A 21,378-nucleotide genomic window follows, 5' to 3' on the forward strand; every position below is an offset into this window, starting at 1 on the left:
GGCAAAGATTTGCAAAATTTGTGCAGGAGGAAGACGTAATTGCTTCTCTGTAGCGGCACTGAATGCGGAAAGTTAAAACCATCGAGACCGTTTCAAAATTAAATTTAGTCATTATGATAGAATGCTAGACACTCTATTATAGGAGGCATCTATCCTGTTCACAATAACACCAAAAATAAAACCAAAACCAACACTTTAGAAGCGCCGCCTTCTCGCCCCTGCTGCTGTCGTAATGCAAATGATAATAAACGACCGTGCTTACGAGGCAATTTAAAATTGCTTGCTTTAGAATGCGGTGATTGGTAGGCTCCAAGTATAGGGATCGTACATTATTTTCCATGATTCCTACATATTTTCTGAGTCTATCCCCAATGTCCTGGGGAGAGCAGGGGTGGAGCGGGGCTCTGATGCGTGCTCCTGCTCAGAACACACACCTTCCTGGGGGAGCCTTCCTGGTCACTGGCCTGGCACTTCATTTCTCCTGAGAGAGAAAAGAATCATTTTTACCCTTTTACATACTTAGCAACACAAGCCCACAGTGAATTTGTGATGTGTGTGTCAGCATTGAAAACCTGCACTTCAGGCAGGCGTGTGTGCACGTGACTCAGCTCGCACGCTGTGTAGGAGCCCTGTAGGTTTCCCCTGTACCTGTACATAGGGGAACTGACGCTGTTCTGTAGCTTTGAGCATCCTGCATGAAGGTTGAGTGATGTCATCCGAGTTTAGTGCAGATTCGGGTCAGTGCTGTGACACTTGTGGGAGGCTGCCACATTCATGGAATCTTGAGTAACCTTTTAGAAAGGGCTGTCTCATGGTAGGGCTGGGACTAGAACTCACGACCTTGCACATGGCAGGCAGGTGCCCTGCTGTTGAGTTACAGCCCAGCCCTGCTGTTACTGCCTTGAATCTCACTTTTCTTCTCTCACATTGTATGCACTATTTGGAAGGCTGAGCTGGCTCACTGCCAGTGTTCAACCTTTCAGAACTGCATTCTTGCCCCAGTGGCGTCGTATCAGAATTGGAACACGGCTTAATCTTCTTAAATCATTTTTAGTTTTCTTCTGAAGAATATAATCTGACATGAGAATTAATTTAGTGTTAGTCCTTGTGTCCACTTTTATATCTCCGTGTGTGTGTGTGTGTGTGTGTGTGTGTGCGTGCGTGCGCATGCGCTTGTGCATCTTCTGATCCCTCTGCTTGGGACTTGCTAAGCACCTGGGGCTCTGTGATCTGATTGAGTTTGGAGGCAGCTGCTGCTCATTGATTTCTGGAACCCTTCAAAGGCTGCTTCTCAGGACCGTTTTCCTTATTATCTATCTTTCTATCTCTATCTGCCCATCTGTCCATCCGTCCATCTATCTGTCTTTATCATCTATCCGTAATCTATCATTGATCTCTTATCTATCATCTCTATATATCATTTATCTATTATCTGTCATCTGTCTACCTATCATCCATCTGTCTATCTATCACCTGTCTATTATCTGTCATTTATCTGCCTATCTGTGTGTCTGTCCATTCATCCATCTGTCTCTCTACCTATCTACCTATCATCTATTATGTATGTATCTATTAATCATCTACCTATTTATCTGTTATCTATCTACCATCTATCTGTCTATCCATTCATCTGTCTATCTACCCATCTATCATCTATCCATTATCATCTATCTATACCTATATCTATAATCTATCTATAATCTATCATGTATCTATTATCTATCATCTCCATATATCATTTATCCATTATCTATCATCTTTCTCCCTATCTATCTATTATCTATCTATCTATCTATCTATCTATCTATCTATCTATCATCTGTCATCTATCTATCTGTCTCTGGCCATCCATCCATCTGTCTACCCATCTATTTACCTATCACCTATCCATCATCTATCTATCATCTGATCTTCCTGCCTTCATTGCTCTGTGAGGTTACGGGTGTGCACCACCACCAAACCCAACTTAGTGCAGTGTCGGGGACAGAACTCAGGCCTTCGTGCTTACCGGGCAAGCACTGTACCAACTGAGCCATGCCCCTCAGCCTGTTTTGTTCTTTTTACTGGCCTCCATTGCTACCTTCTGCTGCTTCTCTGATTGATGGAGCTGAAAGCCTGCAGGGAGCCAGGAGGTGAGTCAGAAATTCTGAGCAGAGAAACAGTCAGGTGGTGTATGGAGTGACATTTGCGTAATCTTAGAGTTCACTGATTTTCTTGCCCGTGAATACACTGTTATAGTCGGCCCTGCAGATCTTGCAGGCTGGATAATGACGCATTATTTTTATAAATCTTCGACCTTCAGATGCCTTTTCTGTGCTCACTGCAACCAGCCTTAAAGCCCTTTGTTGGAGCTTTGTGCTAGGAAGATGAGGAAAGATGGGTCTGGCTCTGACAAGTAGCACAGTTCACACCTCTGCTTCTCACCCTTTTTAATATTCGCTGTTTATTTCCGTGTTTTAGGAGCGGTAGAACTACTATTCGTTTTGGGAATACTAGTTAGAAAGTTAATCAGCATTTTTATCTTACAGTATATTCTTCCGGATGCCTATTTCTGATACCCTGCCTGGAGAATACCAATCATTTAAAAGGCATTTTTAATTTTTTTAAATTTTGGGTAGAGATTTTTTTTTTTTTTTTGGGTGGTTGTTGTATTTGTTTAATCAATTCCCATGTAGGCTTTCCCTACCACAGTCAACTTGGAACAGTCCTGAAAATGTTGATTTTTTTTAAGTGTTCAAATGATTCATTCACTGGTTTTGGCTTTTGTCACCTGAGTGGCCTGTGATATTTCTTTGATGGTTCTGTGTTGATGAGGGACTTTTTTTTACCCTGCCACTTTTTCTGATGTTCAGGTCTGGGGTGAAACCCCTGTGAATGCTTCTTCTACCAACCCAGTAGTCTCTCCAGCACAAGCTACTTTTTAAGTAGCTGAGAAAATTATATAGGGATTAAAGTATTGGAGAGAAGTGTGTTTTTTATACAACATCCACCGGAAGGTATTGGTGGATCGGAACATTTAAAATTTTTTTTCACACAGCATTATTTGTTGGGATAGAAAATCTCAGCTGGAGTCCGGACAAACTACACCAGGCCAACATAGTTCCAAGTGGAAAGGTTTAATGTAAGGATTCAACAAGAGAGAGAGAGAAGGGAGAGAGGGAGAGAGAGAGAGAGAGGGAGGAAGAGAGAGTGGGGGGAGAGGGAGAGGGAGAGGGAGAGGAGAGAATAGGGATAGGTATAGAGGCTGGCCATGAGCACCTGGAGGAAGGGGGGAGGGGAATAGTGAGAGAAGGGACAAAGGGGGAAGGGGGGAAGAGCAAGAGCAAGAGAGTGAGGAGGGGGCAAGCAGCCCCTTTTATAGTGTCAGGCATACCTGGCTGTTGCAATGCAGCCTCATCCCCTCCTTAGATGTCTTGATTTGCTTGTGGGTGTTCATTCTGCCCCTGTTCCCCTAAAGACACAATGACCTTTGGCATCCCAAGGTCTTCACTTCCCTCCTGCCTGCCGTGTCAGTCATGAGGTTTCTCCCTCTTTGCTCCAGTTTTTCCCTCAGTGGGTATGGTTCTGCTAGAGGCTCTCCTGAGCCTTCCTCACAAGGCTTCCCTCCTTAGAGTACAGAGGCTTAGGTCCTCCTTTGTCCTGTACAGGGTCCCTTGAGAGATCCTTCCCCTCAGGTTGACGTGTCTGTTTCTGCTCACCACCTGCCCCCTGGCCACATTACTGAGGTGAGCTTGCCTTGGCTTCTCCCAGTGTTCATGTAGACGCAGCCCAGACGGGCACCATGCTTTCCCTATCCGTAGCGTCCAGTGGTAGTGAAGATGATGACTAAGACTAAGCCACCACAGACATGTAGATTTTATTCGAGATGTGTGCGGCTATACCGTTGATAGTTCTTGACAACTGTGTTTGTTATGTAGCACTGAAGACATGTTACAGAGGAAAGGCCTGGGGGCTGAAAGGAGACGGAAAGTCTGTCCGTGTTCCCACTTTGAAAGTGATGGAGGGCACTGCCTTTCTTATCTAAGTGTTGGCCTGTGTGCTTCCTTGGGGACAGCCTCCTAATTGAACTCGGATGTGAGTGCTAAGCAGTTTGCACCATCAGCTGCCTCTGCTGGTCTCTGTGTGTCCTAATGAGATCTGCTGATTGAGAGCCGGTCTTGTTTAATCCTGGGAGAGCCCAGGAGTATGTCTGAGCTCTGCTGAGCTGCTGTGACCCAGATAAGTGAGGTTCTTAAAGAACATGGGGCGGTAAAGGAAAAGGAAAATCCAAAAATGTTGATGTAAGTCCAAGACACCTGTCAATTCTCTTATCGAGGAAATACTGAGTTAGTCTTCATGTTTATGACTGAAGTGACGTGAGTTTTCTGCCTCCCTTGCAAACGGCGTTTGAACAAAATGTTTGCCCGCATTGGGTGATTTATAAACATCAGAGTTGGGTCTAGCTGTTAACACTGTGTAGTGAAAACACTGTGACTTTTTTTTTTCCCGAGACCTTTTTTCTTTAGATCCAGGGGTTTCTTCATTCTTGTTAGAATGTAAATGCATTGTATTGTCATCTATGGTTCAAGCTATAAAATTTTACCCTTAGAGGCATTTGTTTGCTTTGTTCCCCCTCACTATAAGGACAGTATGTTTTTGTGTATGATTATATAGTTAAATATAGCATAAATTCTGGGCATACCATCAATTTGCTTTGCATAAGACTTAGCCTCTTATGATCATTTTCCTTAGTCAAACCCCCCAAGAAACTAGGTACAGATATTTGATATTAAAAACCGTGTTGTGATTTTGAAATTCCTCTCTGTCTGCCTACTATCTGCCACATTTGTGCAGGTAAGAACATTAAAGGGTACATAAAGGAGTGGTGCCTCTTACTTATTTGAAAGGACAATAATTATCTCCAGGGTGGTCCCAGTAGGTGTAGGCAGGGGTCAGAAGAGGGGTTTATATCACTGGGAATGGAGTTACAGCTGGTTGTGAATGAGCACTGTTAATCACTGAGCCATTTCTCCATACCTGAAAATTATTTTCTTTTTTAAATCTGTTAAATTTTATTTAATGTGTTTGGATGTTTTCCTTGCACAAAGATTATGGGCCATTTGCATGCAGTGTCCAAGGAGGCCAGAAGAGGGCAGCAGAGTCCAGGGAACTGGAGTTAGAGTCCATCCTTGGCTGTCTTGTGGGTCTGGGAATTGAAGCCAGGTCACCCGGAAGAGCAGCCAGAGCTTTTAACTGCTGCGCCACCTTTCCTCCCTTGGAGCTATTTTTCTGATAGAAAGGAAATACTGTTCGTTATGACACTCCACAGAAGTGTCTTAGTTAATCGAATTGATCTGATATGAAAATGATCCTACACTGGTTTTAAGGGATTTGTTGTTTCTGTTTGTTTGTTTGTTTCCTGTTGTCCTGAGTGTCCATTAGACATTTAGCTTATATGCAAGGCCTTCCCTTTCCCTGTGGAATACAGTACGACTTATGGACAGAGTAGGGCTAACACAGACACACGGTTGATATTGTCATTGTGGTGAGATTCCAGGTACCACAGGTTAACTTCAAACTCACCGTGTAGCTGCCCTTGAATGTCTGCTAAAATATCAGTGCCCGTAACATTTTGTTATTTGTTCTTCGCTTGTGTGTGTGTGTGTGTGTGTGTGTGTGTGTGATGCATGTATCTATGTATGTTTGTGTACGATAGGTTTATTTCTCTGTTGTCAGTGAAATGAGTCAATCTGAGCCAGACTAGATTATATTAAAGGCAAGTTTATTGGGAAGCTGCTCCCTGGCCAAGGACTAAGCCCAGGAGAGGGGAAAGAGAAAGAGAGAAAGGGCTTGTGTTCAGGGAGAGAGAGAGAGAGAGAGAGAGAGAGAGAGAGAGAGAGAGAGAGAGAGAGAGAGAGAGAGAGAGAGAGGATGAAGAAGAAGGAGGAGGAGGAAGAGGAAGGGAAAGAAGGAGAGGGAGGGAGAGAGTGAGGAAGGGAGGGAGGTCTGGATTATATACAGAGGAGCTTCTGGGGGGAGGAGCAGCCCAGACCCTGGGCAGAGAAAGTTCAAGGTTGGGGGCAGGGTATGCCAGGTAGGGACTGAGGGATGCTGGGAGAACCTGGAGGCCAGGTTTGCTTTGATAGGTAAAATATACACCTCACTCCCTTGTCCAGCATCCCAAACCAAACAGTATGTATATATTTGTGTAGGTATGTGTGTATATATTTGTGTAGGTATGTGTGTATATATTTGTGTAGGTATGTGTGTATATATTTGTGTAGGTATGTGTGTATATATTTGTGTAGGTATGTGTGTATATATTTGTGTAGGTATGTGTGTATATATTTGTGTAGGTATGTGTGTATATATTTGTGTAAGTATGTGTGTATATATTTGTGTAGGTATGTGTGTATATATTTGTGTAGGTATGTGTATATATTTGTGTAGGTATGTGTGTATATATTTGTGTAGGTATGTATGTATATATTTGTGTAGGTATGTATATATATATTTGTATAGGTATGTACGTATATATTTGTGTGCTCATGTGTACAGAAGTCAGAGATTGATTCTGTACCTCTGCCTTCCTTCCTTGCATCCCCCCTGCCCCCACTTTATTTTACCCAGGCAGATACTCTTGACTTCACCAAGAGCCTTTGGATCTGGCTAGTCTAACAAGCCAATTTGTCCAATGCGTGGATCCCCCATCTGCCTCCTGAGTGCTGGCAATGCAGGCAGGTCACCAGGACAGTGTGACTCTCATGTGGGTCTGGAGACTACAGCTGGAGTCTCCACGCTTTTAAGCACTTCACCCGCTGAATCATCTCCCTAGTTCCCCTTTGACTCTTTTTGACTTTTAAACAATCTCCTGCATCTCTGGGTGACCTCACAGTGTATGTGGCATCTTCTAGTCCACCGTCGCCCCTCAAATGTGTTTTAAAGATGCATTTGGATTTTTTTCACAAATGATCATAGCTTGAAGTATCCATAGCTGGAAAGTTGGACATTACTCGTGGGTGTGAAAATGCAAGCATCCCTCCTTCACACATGAAACCACAGTGGGAGTTCCCGTGTGTCCTTTCAAATGGTATCGTGCTTTCAGGAGCAAGTAGAAGGTGGTTTCTGTTGCTGTGTTTGAAACAGGGCCTCGTAGGTAGGTCTGGCTGGTCTTGAACTCACAGAGACCGGCCTTCATCAGCCTCCCAAGTGCTCACTTAGAGAACTCAATACTGTCTGAGACATGTTAAATGCTGAAGATTTGCGTGAATCAAATCAGACTTTTTATGGAAGAATTTTTCAACTTTGTCTTTCAATCCTTCTCATACTTAAATCTCAGACAGTTGACGTTCTTCTCCCTCTGTTAATCTAGAATTGTGATTTCTGTCTGGAAACCTTCTCCCCGTTGCTGTCTGTTTGCATGTTTAAATCACATAGGCTTGACTGATTTTTTTTTTTCCCTTTTCTTTTAAACCAGAATGGTTCTGTTTTCTCCTCCCACCTTCTGCCTGCTATTAGGGATCATCTGTTTTGAGTATGACTTGCTGAAGAGTAGATAGAGTTCTGGGGTCCTGGATGGGGCTCTTTTAAAGGCCAACAACTCTTCAGGTGATACTTTTTGAAAGAGATGCAGAGGGCAACTGTGACTGTAACCCAGGGTTTTACACGTGTTGAGAACACAGCCTACGGCTTAGCTACACCCTATATAGGTGTTTTAAGTTAGGTCCTCAGTATTATTTTAGGTACATACATCCTGTGTGAATGAATGAGAACACCTTCGATCCTCCTGTTGTATCTATTGTAGGGTAAGGTGCCGTTTTAATCTATTTTTGTGTTAACAGCTTTTTTTTTCTGGAGACTTTAGAACATGCATTACAGTTCTGTGGAAAGTGCGTGTTTGGAGGAATTAAACATTAAGGACTGACCCCGTCTTCTTGCCAGCCTTGCATTCTGCGCTGTCTTGATGCATAGGTTCTTTGAAAAGGTCTTCTCTCAAGGAAGAGGATGGAATGTTCTTGAGACCTTGAGAATTTTGAGGCAGAGGTAGTAGAGTTGGCGATGTATTCCCTTTGCTACATCCTGTGTGATCCAGACACACACTGCCTTCTCTTACCATTTCATCACTTGCTGGAGAAGTACTAGGCAGTGACAGTCATCTCTCTCTGGAAGGTGACCCAGAGTCTGAGGCAAGAGGATCAGAACTTTGAGGCTACAGCTAGCTACAAAGGGAGATTCTTCCTCATACAAACAGTTCTCTGCCTCTGTGCGGTGTCTGCTTGGGGCTGGCACTTTGTTCTGGTTTTGGTCCTGTAATCTGTTCTGTTGGGTGTGGGCACCATCCTCTGGATTTGGATTCACCACCTTGTCAGCTTCACTTGAACCAGCCCTGGCTCCACATTCCCTTGACCTTGGGTCCTCTGGCAGTTAAAAAACGAGATAAAACAAACCCCCAAACTAGCTGGGTTTTTTTTTTTCTTAAACTTTCCTTTCTGACACTGTCTCCACCCTCCCCTTCCTAAAGCCAAGCACCTAGAAATGGCTTTTCTATCACGGCCCTTTGGTGACTTTGATGAAGGCAGGTCCCCATGCATTCCACTCACCCTTTTCCTTTGTTTGTTTGGCTTTTGAGGGAAGCACTGGGCCTCTTTCCAGTACCCTGACATGTCAGCCCAACCAAGCTTTTATTAAATACATTTGTTATTGTTGAGGAATGTCTGTTTATAATTTGTATTTCTGAAAGTATTCTTCCTTTTAAACATTTTGTAGCCAGCGTTTTGATAAAAAAAAAAGTCTTGTTACAAAGATAGTATGTATTTTCTTACTTTAAATATGTAACTTTATAAGAATCTCTTCTAGCTTAAATTATAGACAGTTTGAGGGGAGAGAGGAATGCTAGTTTGATTCTATCAGTAAGAAGTTAGGCTTTTGGACTTATTCATATTGTAAGTCCCTAAAGGGACTAATTTTCCTGAGAACTTTGGATGTTAATCATAAACAGGCCCAGTTTAGTAATACTTAAAACCTTTTGGCTGGGACTTTGGTATTAATGTCCTGAGCTTTGAGAAAGAGAAACACATTTTTTATGGCTTGGCCAAAAATAACAGATCTCTATTCAAATAAAAATATTGTATTTATTATTTTTAAGAGGTCCACCCCACTAGGCAATGTGTTATACTCTTTTTCGCTAATTTAGATGTCTAATATTGGACAACTGACAGTCAATATGATTTTCTGTCTTAATACAATTACTTTTTGAAGTAAGAAGTCCTTCCTTTTAACTTAGGAATGATGTTGGATAATACTTTACTGTTAATCTTAATTTCTTTTGTTGGATGTTTAGAATGGTATTGTGTACAGTGTTTGCATTAAAATGAACATGTTTTGTTCTGATGTGCTGGAAACTTAACTGAAGTCTCTGTCTGCCCAAGACAAAGAAATGAAGAAATGCATACAAATGATGTATTACCAAGGGCCTTTGTTCTAGAGCAAAGTACTTGAACAGGAGTGCTGTGTGTGTGTGTGTAAGGCTGAGGGGGTGGGGGATTGGGGGGAGAAGAAGCTCAGGAGTGGAACGTGTTCAAGATTCCCTGTTTACTTCTTGGGCTTCTTTTCAAAGGCCAGGAAGAGGAGGGGCTGTTTGCTAGGCTCAGTATGGGTCCATTCTTGTTTTAATTGACAGTCTTAGATTCTATAAGCTTTTATAACTGTACATGTCCTTTCCCACGATACATCTGACTTTAATCATAGATATGTCTAGTCAGGCTTAAGATAGTAAGTAGAGGATTTTCCCTACTTGAATGGACACAGTTCACCTTACTGGCCATGCACATAAAAGCAGTCCAGATTGGAATAGCACGGTGCTTCTAGTTCCAGTTCTAGGATGTATTTGGCTACAAAAAGATAGGAGAAGGTTGCTAGGGAGCTATGAGGAGCTGTTTGGGTAGAGTGATAGTTTCTTTGTTTAGAGTGGGGTCTGTGTTGCTCCATGCAGGTAGCTGAGAAGTGGGTGAAGGGGTCCTCAGTGGTTAAGCTATTCCTACAACCAGGTGCGTCAAACCAGCAAGTTGACTCTTAGGCATTCTCTTTGTCTTTCTGGTGGTTCATTCCTGGACTTGTTTGGCTATCTGGCAGAAACCCCCTTCTGCTTTGCCTCCAGGAGTCCAGCCTGCCTCAGGGAGTTCTCTGGCTAGCTTCTCTTTTGCTTACCTTTCTTCTTCCGTTCCTTCAGCATCACGAGGAGTCCTAATTACTAGGCAGCCACTTAGATTCAACACCAATGAATTCAACACCATCCTCCTAAGCTGGTGGCTGGGAGGTAGTCTTCAACAAGAAGAGTGATGCTTGCCAAAGGCTGTTTACCATGCCCTGGCTTTCTAGAGAGCTGCTCACCACACACCAGACTCTGTGTACAGTTGCTCCCTTACCTGGGGAGCCAGGTGCGCCTTCTTTAAGGTTCTGCGCTTCTGATAGACAACCACGTTCCAGTCTGGAGTGTGAATCCTCCTCTATACTTCACATCCTGTCAAAGGACAAAGCGCTCACACGCGCAGAATGCAAAGCAATACTGATTGTGCCATAAAGTTTAGGTGGAAACGTCTGCAGCAGAGGCTTTGGTGTGAGAAGAGACTGTTGTATATGATTTGCTTTTCATTCCATCCAATCAGAGCTCAAAGTCAAAAGATCCAACAAGAAGCTGAGGGCAGCCACTAGGAGTGGGGTATTCAAGAGATAACACATAACACTGAGCTTCAGTGAGCACAGCACAGCAAAGCAATTAAAATAAGTAGCATTTATTAAATACTTTCTATCAGAGTCTCTCTAAATAAGGAAAACCATGAAATTGAAGTGAGAGATCAGTGGGAACTACTGACATCATACAGCTAAGGGACATAGATCTAACTTTCTCCAGGTCAAACTGAGCTGATCAGCTTGGAGCCCACTCATTAGGGCTCTAAACTAGGGTATTAGGAAAAAAAAAAAGCATGTGGTCTTACCAAGGATCTGGGTACAATCAGGACAGCTGGGAGAACTCAGGCCAACCAACCCCTAGAGGAGAGGAATGTAAGCAAGAAGACTGAATGGGGACCAGGGTGCTGCATGCAGATGGGGTGGGTATTTGCTACCATAGGGGGAAAATGCGCCTGCCTCCCCCCCACTCTCTCTGTATGTGTTATTTATGAAAAGAGCATTCATTACTCATTACTGAACTATTTCTCCCCCAGAATGTTTCAGGACATTTAACTTTCAGGAAGTGATTTTTTTTCTTTTTTCATCACAGATTCTTAGAAACTTTAGGAGGCCAGGTGGCTTCCTAAAGATTCTGGTTAGTAAAGGAGGATTCTGGGATCCAACAGTCCAACCCCCGTTCCTCTGAGTAGAGGGCTTTTTTAGAGCGAGATCTAGTTCGTGTGACTGGTAAACTAGTTTGGGTAGTAAGAGACACAGTGTTGGTTCTCAAGACCCTATGAGAGCTGGATACCATGCAAACTGAGTTTAATCTCAAAGTGGAGTGGCAGTTCCTTCACACTTTTAAACTCTGGTGAGGCAACGCAAGTGGCGGTGTTGGAGATTAATCAACTATTATGTGGAAATGACTCTTAAAAGAACAGATGGCAGAGGAAGACAGTTACATCAGCGCAGTCAGAAGAAATGCGGCTACAGTAAGAACAGGTGCCACGCAGGTGGGAAGATTGTTGGGGCAAAGCTGCAGCTTTAGTACCTGGTGTCAAATTAAACACACGGAAGACGGAAAATAAATGAGAACCAGGGAGACACATGGCAAAATGAGAAGAAATAAGAGAAACATAGACAATCAGAATTCCATGCTGGGAAAACACCAGGAAGTGTCTATTCCAAACTTCTGGCTAAGGAGGTACCACACAGAGGCTGGTGGGTGCTGAGCAGCTCCATGGGAAGGAAGCTAGGCCTTTGAAAACATCTGACACCAGTAGTCAGCACAAGTGGAAAAACACAGCAGCCACTCTGGAAGTTGTTTTCTTCGTCGTTTGTAGCGCCTTAGACAGAGATGCTAGCTTTATATTTCAGGAACCAGCAGTGGCCCAAGGATGATATTGAACTTCTGATCTTTCTGCTTGCACCTCCCGGATGCTCAGACTGCAAGGGAACGTCGTCATGCCTGGTTCAATGCGGTGCTGGGAACTGAACTCACAGCTGTGTACTTGTATTTTCCAGGCTGTCCTGGGCCGTCTGCGAGATTCTATCTTAATAACAAAACCGAAAGCACTTGAGCCTTTAGCCTACAAACTACTTTAGTTCCAAACACTTCCATTTACAACCGAAAACACAGAAAACTCATTTACATCTAAGCTTAAATTAATAACTCAAAATGCCAATGGAAAGTGGCAGACCCTTCACTGTTCGGAAGGAAGAAGATGACGCCTGCGGCTACTGGAGTGTTCTTCAGTACCTGGCAAATGGGACAAAGGACCAGGAAATGATTTTAAAGCCTGTGAATTATTTTTTTTTTTTAACTCCAACAATTCCTGTGGTGGAGTAGAGCAAGAACTGCCTCTACGTCATAAATTGAGGAAAGCATGCGGAAATGTTAGACTGAGTGGCTTTGTGCAACTGCGTTCTCTCACATGCAGATTCGATCAAGGATGGGAAGGTTGGAGAAATTTGACAGAGGTGTAAAGGAGCACAGGGAGCGGTGGCGGGAGAGCCTGGCCCAAAGCTGTTGAGGAGGAGAGGGGAGCGAGGGCAGGATTCTTTACAAACGGAAGAATGGGTGTGCAAGCAAACTGTAAGCAAAGTTATGGGCTCAGTCTCTAGAACCTGGGCAACGTCCTTAGGAATTTTAAGCAGAAAGTTACCTTCTTTTGTACTTTGAAACCCGGTTTAGTTTCATGACTGGAGCTGGGACGGCTGGTGTTAGTCCTATGCTATGGCTGCCAGACTCAAGCTAGGCTAAGAACTTTGAAAAAGGATCGACCCGGACGATAAGCAGGACAGCCACAAGTAGAAGTTCTGCCAATATGAATGGAAGACAGCCAGAAGTGCATCTTGTCCTAGGCTGTAAGTGGTTTCCAGACCACCTGAAAATATTCTAGGTGGATGCACTCGGTTTGCCATTTTACTTTTACTCAGTTAAGTGCTCATCTCCAACTCATATTGGTGATTGATACCGAGAAAACGATTCTGTTAGTTCTCAAACTCCTGATAGGCAGTGTAGGGCTGGACCTGACATTCCTTTTGATGCAGAATGGTAGAGTTGCCAAACCCTAGAGATTAGCAAGTAATACTCTCGTTCACCCTGGACACCCTGGCGGGGGTGATGATCTAGAAGGGACAGAATGAAGGCACACACGAAAATATTAGAATAGGAAGAAATTTTGTCTGTGAGTTGTGTGATGTGGTGAGGGGGTATTGGTGTGGGGATTGCAGGAAGGAGAGCGCCTAGAGCACCTCCAGACACTTGACATTAGGGCACAAGTTGCTGAAAGGAAGGACTGGAATCTGCTTGGTGTTAAGCGAACATTTTCTTTCACCACTAAGTAAGTTGAAAGAAATTTTGAGAACAGAGAATCAACAGGGGGAACTGTGGTTTAGGGCGGATGAAAAATGCCAGGGTCCAGGCGGGCACACATGTGTGAAGAGGAAAAATAGTCGGTCCTGGCGGGTAGATTTGAAGGTCCTTGCCAGAGAGCGATTGTACATTTTTAAGAAGACATTGAAAATGACTCACAGCCATTCCAGTGAATCCAAAGGTGGTGTCCGGGGTTCTGGATGATAGGGGAGAAAGTGAGGATTCTGGAACCCAGACTGCTGGGAAATAGAGGAGGATGGGTTTGTTTTTGTTCTTAGTGGCAGAGAAAACGGCTGCCCCATTGCCTGCTGGTGGTAAGAAGCCCAGCTCATTTGGTAAGGCTCTTTGCTCACGGTTTAAATTTAGAGCACTGATTACTCCAATAACAGGCCAGATTCCATCATGTCTCATGTTTGATCAGTTCCTCCTGGACTCTTTCAAAGCCCCCTCTGTTTTCTCCTGACTAAATGGTTTCGTGTTTCTAGAATCCATCTTGTCTGTTTCTTGCAACAGATTATTGTGCCTATAGGAAATAGCATCAGTCTTGATTTCTATCCTGAGGGAACCTAACACCGAAATCTTGTTCAAGCCAAGAAACTTTTGGTGTGTGTTTGTTAAAAAAATGTGGTATAAATGCCAACTCCGTGCGTTCATCGCCCTGGGTAACAACGGGGAGGAGATGCTCCTGAATCTGCATCTCCGCCATTTCTGTCCTGTTTGTGGTTAGGTAAAATGTTAGTCTGCCAACCATAGCTTACTCTAGGAAATACCTGCAGACACAGACATATATTCAGGGAACCCAAGGGTTATCTGCCACTCTTCAGTCAAGCCGTGTTAATGGAGTCATACCACCAGGGAACTTGCAGTTAGTGAGAAGGTCAGAAATGGACCAGCTCCCCTGCAGGTACAAATCTAACAGGTTTTTCGTAATAGGACTTTAACTAAGGTTTGTGGATTAGAAAACACCACTGTGATTGTAGGGTGGTCTGGAAAAAACCTGGGTAACTGATACATAATAAGTTACCACCTTAGAAGTCAAGTTCTTCTACAGCCCGTTCTGATAATGGTAAAAGCACGGCTCCTACAGTACCTCCCCCAAGAGTTCACTTCTGCCGTCTTTGTGTCTGTTTGAATCTTGTTACAGATATTTAGGATTACTTTCAGTTACTTGCAATTATAACAATTACCACGCCTTTTCAGTTTGTTGAAAATAACTGATAAATATTTTATGGGTTCGTCATGTATAACATGCTGCCTGGAACACACATTTAGCCAAGTTGAGCTCCTTCCCATACGCACTGCTGATGTGTGCATCGCTTTTCCCCCTTTTGTCCTGAAAACCTTTACTTTCGTTGTCTTTCCAGTTTTGAAGAATCTAATCCATCACTGCCTGTAGCTGTATTGTACAATAGGATCCCCTGATCTGTTCTTTTGACTCCTATGACATCCCATCCCATCCTGTGACTTTCCTAATTTTTCTGAGTTCAGTGTTCTTAGATTACACAATGGCTGAGATGGTACGGCCTTTCTGTCTGTGTGTGGCTTTATTTTGTCCTGTCCTCTAACTTCACCCTTGTTGTTGACAGTGACAGACTTCCATTAAAGGCCACCACATACACTCTCCATGTACTAAATTACTCATCTCTGGCTGGGCACTCGTGTGGCTTCCAGAAATGTGGGGACCAGCTCTCTCTCCCACATCCCTATCTGCTTTTATTGTGTGGACATCCAGCAGTGGGCTCGCTAGACCATCACTTGGCTTTTATAACCTTCCTATCCCCTTATCTGAATAGATCTCTGAGCCTTGAGGGGTAGGTTTTGACGAAGATGCCCCACTTAAGACTTGAGTGTTCCAAAGTCTTCACTGCATGTTGTCCAGCTGCCAGTTTTGGTGTTAATTTCCACTGACCACATGCACACAAAAATAAAATAAAACAAAAGCTTCTCGGATGGGAGTGGAGCAATGTACTGACCAATGGGTAGAGCAATATGTCACTAGGAAGGGAGATTGGGTACAGGTGTATCTGCCTGAACAAGTATTAACAAGGAAATGACCAAATTAGTTACGTTTTATTTTTGTAATCTAAAAACCTGTGCCCCCCTCCCAGATTCCTTCAGGTAAAGAAGCAGTTTCCCAAATGATAGTGAATAGAGCCCAAACGATTGATTCCCAAGGAGGAGCAGGATTGTCCAAGGATACCCAACAGGATGGGAACAGCCAGTGTATCAGCTTTAGGGGACTACCAGAAGGAGAGGTTAAGATGCTAGGCTTTGAAGAAGAGGGGTATTTGATACTGTAAAGATCTTTCAAATTACAAGAAAAGGCAGCTCAGACCCTTACACAGCTCATCTGCATAACAAAGCCGGACTGTCTCCATAGGGAATCTGTGAAAGTGGGGATGAAACCTCCTACTGTCTTCTGGGATGCAGTTAGTAACCCTGGGCTCCTCTAGGTTTCCAGACCAGGGTCACATGTGTCCAAGCTGGGAGGGCCATCCATATCCCCCACCCCCCAAATAATCGTACTGTCTTGTATTCTAAGTGGTTTGCACACGTAAAGTCTATTTTTTTGATCAGATAGAAGCATAACACGGCACTCTCTTTCCTGTTGCTCACTGCCCAGCTCACCTAGTCTGATAACTTGGCAAAAAAAATCAGAAATCCACACCCTCTCCTAGCTGAACATTGACAGGTAAATGTTTCCGGAGTGAAACAGTTCCGGTTCATACTTGTGACCTAAATAAACTTTTCAAAGCTTTTAAGCGATATCTGGTACGCTTTATGTTTTTTTTAGTTGTCTCGGATATTTTATTTAATCATTCCCTATCCCCTGTCTCCTCCCCCCCCCCCCCCACTCCCAAAAAATGCAGTGAGGTTCTTTTCTGAAGACCTCTCTTCTGGGATCTACCAATAAGAAAAAAAATTATAGACACGAGCGAAAGATGTTTGGTGCAGGTAGGGATCATAAATTTGGACTTAATTACGCCCCTAGGGATAGCCTGAGAAAACCGAAAGCATTAACATAATTAGACCAATTGTGTAATCAAAAGGAGATGATACGCCCATGGAATGATAAAGTGGTTTCCCAGCCTCAGGACTTCTCTGATGTAAGAAAGTTTAGGGATGCGTGAGTGTGGCTTGTGGTCCCTTCTGAACGGCCCCCTCCTGAGCACTGCTGTAAGCCAGACTCCATCTTCTGAAGCATTCGCCATGGGGGCTTCTGTTGAGCGAGGGGTGTCCTGAGGTGAGCTGTGGGTCCTATCTGAAGGAAGGCAGAGGAGAGGATTAAAGGCGTACAATTACTTTTTTGTTTTTATTTTAGGTTATTTTGTTGCTTAGGGATAAAGCTCAGGGCCAAGAGCATACTTAGGCTGGTACCTAACCACTGAAATGCAGCGTCAGCCTCAGCTCAGCTGCTGCAAAAAGTACGACTCTTGATATCGATACCTTTATGTAAAATGAAAAAAAAAGGTCACAAATCAGTGCGGTGTTTATCACACCTAGAGAGGCAATAACACAAATTTACTAAGAAAGAAATATAAATTCGATACAAAATGACGTAAACCTATGAATCTGCATGGGGCATTTATGACGATCTTTTGCAAGTGTGGTTGTGTAGTCTTGGGGGATACACAGTGCCTTTCGAGGCCCTTCCCTCCCTGCCTGCCTGGGGATGGACTGAGATTTCTCATGCTAGGCACACATTGCACAGACGGGTTTTACCCCCAGCCCTACAGAAAAGCTTCTTTTAAGCAGTTGCCTGGCATGGTTATGTAGTTTGCAAATTCCTAAGACCTCCACGGAACTGGAGTTTACTCCTGACCCTCAGCTGTTTGTGTAAATTGCCTTCTGTGCCTGCAAGCCCAGGAAACAAAACAGTTCGTGAAGTTCAAAACACCAGGAGAGATCTCTGTCTCCTTTCCCAGAATCAGCAAAACAGCTCCCTCTCACTCAGCTTTTGATTCTAATTTGGTTCCAACCATGCTACGGAGGGCAGTCGGTCCTCTTCTCCTGTGTAATCATTTAAGTGTTGATATCTTGCCCAGAAACATCTTCACCGTCATCTAGAATAACATTTGGCCAGCTGAATTGGATAACCCATAAAGTAAGCGCTGGACCCGGGCAGTCAAAACCTTTGTTCTCGGGTTATAAAAGGTACGGGAGGTCAGAATATGAGTGTAGAGCATTGTAGTTCACCATGAAGCTGGTAGTGGCCTTGACCCTTCCAGGATGTGACTTGTTTCTAAGTAACTAGGAGCATGCTGTAATTTGTATCTGGAATATCCCCAAAGGCCCATATTTTGCAGGTTTAGTCCCAATGTAGGTGATGATGTGGGGGAGTAAGGAAGGTAGCTAGAAGAAGGAAGCATTCCTGTGGAGTGTGTAATGGGGCCCAGGCCTACCCTCTGTCTTTGTTTACCTCCTGGCTACCCTGTAGTGATCATCTTTCCTTCCTGTTCTGTTCTGTGCCTTGTCTTGAAAGCCACAGCAAGGCTCCTGCTAAACTCTTCCCCATCATGAGCCGCCTTCTGTCACCTTAGGTTGACTGTGTCAGACATCTTGTTACCATGAAGGGAACCTCCTTGACACGAATTCTCATTTATTTAGAGCAGACTTTTATAGTTGTTCTTCCAGGAAATCAGTCTTAAATGCCGAAATGTTTTATTTTATGAATTCTTTAATTAATTACTCTTAAGTGTTCTATGTCCTGTGAGTAGCCTGGGGCTTAGCTCAGTAAGGTGCTTTCCAAGTATATACAAGGCCCTAGGCTTACTCTTCAGCAAAATATTCAGGAGATAAGTCTATTGATAAATGGATTATTGATTGATGATTGCCTATCATAGTAAACTTGTAACTATCAAAGTCATCAAATTAAGGTTTTGTAGTAGTTTTAATAAAATTTTATAATCTGTAAACAAAAATATGTATATGATTTCAAACTCTAGATGTAAGTGACAAAATGTATTGGGGAAGGGAAGCTATGTCTTTTCATAGTAATAATTAAAAAAAATCACTTTTTATCACTATGTCACCTTCTTGGACAGCCTGATGTATGTTAATTGCTGTAGCTAAACTTGGTTCCAGATAAGTTAAAGGCCATTCATTAGTTACAAGTTAATTTTTTATTCTCACATGTTTTGAGGCAGTTTTAGCTTAACTTAGCATCTAATGGTTTAAAGGCAATGTTCTCAGACTCGTGTTAATTACTTCCTTTAACCTTCAGGAGAGCTCAATGAGGCAGTACTGTTATTCAGCGTATAAGGGAGTTATAAGGAATGACACCGGCCCTTCTTGATACACAGCCTCTGACAACAAACACCACACAGTTAATATCTTGTTATATTTAGTTGACATTTGAATCGTATTCTGGGAATTACGAATCACGCAAGCATGGAAGCTTTATTAATATTAAACCTTTGAAATGACACTTTAAAATTAAGTCTTTAGTCTGGTCACTGCTGTATGGCTTGTGGCAGTCACGGAAGCTCTATTTTATTAGAGATGATATGTTTCTCAGACTCCCCGAAAATCTTCCTGCTAGCACCCGGCCTACTTTTATTTTCTTTCTCTTCCTTCATTTCCCTTTAGGAGTTTTGGTGTAACTTTGTGGGTGCCCTTCACGTGTGAAATTACAGCATTGCCCCAGAAGCAGTAAGTCACTGAACATTCCGGTGTGTATTAGCAAGAGGATTTTGAGATAGGACCGATGTGTGGTTCTTTGTTGGCTGACTAACAAAATAATGGAGTGTAGAACATCTGGAAAGAAACGATTTTCTTCTTGGTCTCCTAACAAGCCCTTCACAATTAGTAATGAACAGAGTATGCTTGTCATCAAGCAATAACTGTTGAAATGGCGTCTCCCACAGAAAGCCCTGGTGCCTCTTACTCACCTCCATGTCTGTTCAATTCTTTTCATCCATAATTTCTTCTGGCTATCTAATTTATTGGACAAGGCATCTGGCCTAGTTACTTCCTAGGACTATGATAAGCCACCTTGGCTGAAGCTACTTTTAGAAGGGAAGGTTTGTTTAGGTTTATGGCTCCAGAAATAAGAGTCTATCACCGTCATGCAGGGAAGTCTGGCAACCGGCAGGCATGGCAACAGTGAGGGAAAGCTGAGAGCTTAAGCAAAAGCAGGAGGCAGAGAGCATGATGGGAAAGACTGGAGTGTATCCTTCCATGTGCTCCACCTCAGATCAGGCCCAGTTCTTCATCCCCGGCCTTGGCTACAATGTTAAATTTCTTGGTGCTCTTTTTCTCTTCAGACTGTAACTTTTGTATTTCTTTCTGCATCGCTTGCTCTTTTGCATTGTTGATTGGCATAGAAGTGATTAATAGCCACGTGGCAGAGCCAATATTAGACTGTCTTGAAATCTCCTACACTGAAGAAATTAGTCCATTACTTTTTAATTCAGCCTTGGGCAAATTCTTAGGACTAGAGCAGAAAGCAGCCACATTCTCTGCCATAATATCACAGGAATGGTCCCTAGCCAGTCATGAATGTTGTTCCTTCTAAAATCTCAGGAGCCTGGACTTCCACATGGCTCTCAGTACCTCTCTCTTCCCAGCTCTGATGAGAATGGCCCATTAAATTCTGCTTACGGCATTTAACCACTTTTCTTATCCAAATTCCCAGAGTCTTCCTTATTTTTAAAAAGAAAACCGAGGGAGGGAAGTGGGGAGGAGGGGGAGGAGGATGAGGAGGAGGAGAACAAGGAGGTAGAGGAGAAACTATGGTGAGGTCTGTCACAGCTATGGCTCCCTCCCTTGTATCAATTTCTGTCTGATAATTTCATTCAGTCCACCAATTGGCCCTTCCCTATCAACCTGTGTCTCCTGGTAACTAAGACAACAGTGCCAGGAACCTTCCTCCCCTGCCCTGCTTACTTTCTGAGTCTTTGGCTGGTAACAAAGTTGCCTTCTAGAGAAACTGCAGTGCAGCTGTATCTGAGTACAAAAGGAGATTTGCAAAGCTGTGGTGGGCTTTAAATAAATAAAAGCCCTCAGTTTCTAAAGGACTTCTGTTCACTCTGAGAACACCGTGCTGTAGGAAACGGTAAGATCCATTGCAATGTTACCACCATGCCCAGGGTCATTCCTGAGCTACCTCTGACTGTCGCTATTTATCTGCTTTCCTTACAGCGAAACTCCTCAAAGACAACTTAATAGAAATTCTTACTTTATACAGAAGCAAACTTATTGCATGATCAGAACTTAATTTGTATTTTGTTTTTTTTTCCCAGTCATGAATTTGATTTTCTCACAGATCCTCTACCTACACTGGCCAGTGTCTTTGGGTCATGTTCATTTCGTGACAACTCTGGGTCACGTCCCACAAATAGAAAAACGAGGTAGAAGCATGGGGAAATGGTAGAACTTAAATGCAGTAGACTATAGTTCTGCCTCTGCAAGGGGGAGGAATGCTGTCCAGACCAGATTTTCCCTCTCTGTGAGGAGCAACTAACTGTAGAAACGCTTGTGGTTTTTGGAGCTCTTCTTTGAAGGTTGAGAGAACAGGTTCTCTCTATCTTTCCCCAGCTATTTTATTTTCCACAAAGTATTTTCCATGATTCCATCACTGGCTGATTGTGGTGAAACGGTTAGAACTGCTGTTTCCTGTATTCCCATTAAGAAAGCAGGATTTAGGGCTTAGGAAGCAGACACCTTTCGGGCTTAGCAAATAAGTAGACCAAAGCAGAGGCAGGGCTTCTCCCCCGGCTTGTTCCTGTATACCACTGCACAAAAGGGCCCAATATCATATAGAGTACTCAGAAAACCTTAACGAAACTTTCGCACTGTCAGCGATGGCTCAACTCTACAGGCAATTAGGAGCTCGCCACGGGTCTGCAGGT

The 21,378-nt window shown here is 43.4% G+C and overlaps 1 protein-coding gene across 20 annotated transcripts in view; it reads left to right on the top strand.

The window, feature by feature from the left end:
• The window catches only part of Pard3 (par-3 family cell polarity regulator), a 549,854-nt gene that overhangs the window by 263,085 nt on the left and 265,391 nt on the right, over positions 1–21,378 (top strand). The window contains exon 1 of one of the 20 annotated variants that reach the window (XM_039098027.2): positions 20,275–20,582. The exons of 18 other annotated variants lie outside the window; for them this stretch is intronic. The gene's annotated coding sequence lies outside the window, so the exon portion shown is untranslated. Of the gene's footprint in view, positions 1–20,274; positions 20,583–21,378 lie in introns of those variants that run through there. One more of the 20 variants, XM_017601368.3, reaches the window with a different exon arrangement.

Source organism: Rattus norvegicus, chromosome 19, assembly GCF_036323735.1.
Source record: "Rattus norvegicus strain BN/NHsdMcwi chromosome 19, GRCr8, whole genome shotgun sequence".
In the NCBI taxonomy this organism is placed as follows: Eukaryota; Metazoa; Chordata; class Mammalia; order Rodentia; family Muridae; genus Rattus; species Rattus norvegicus.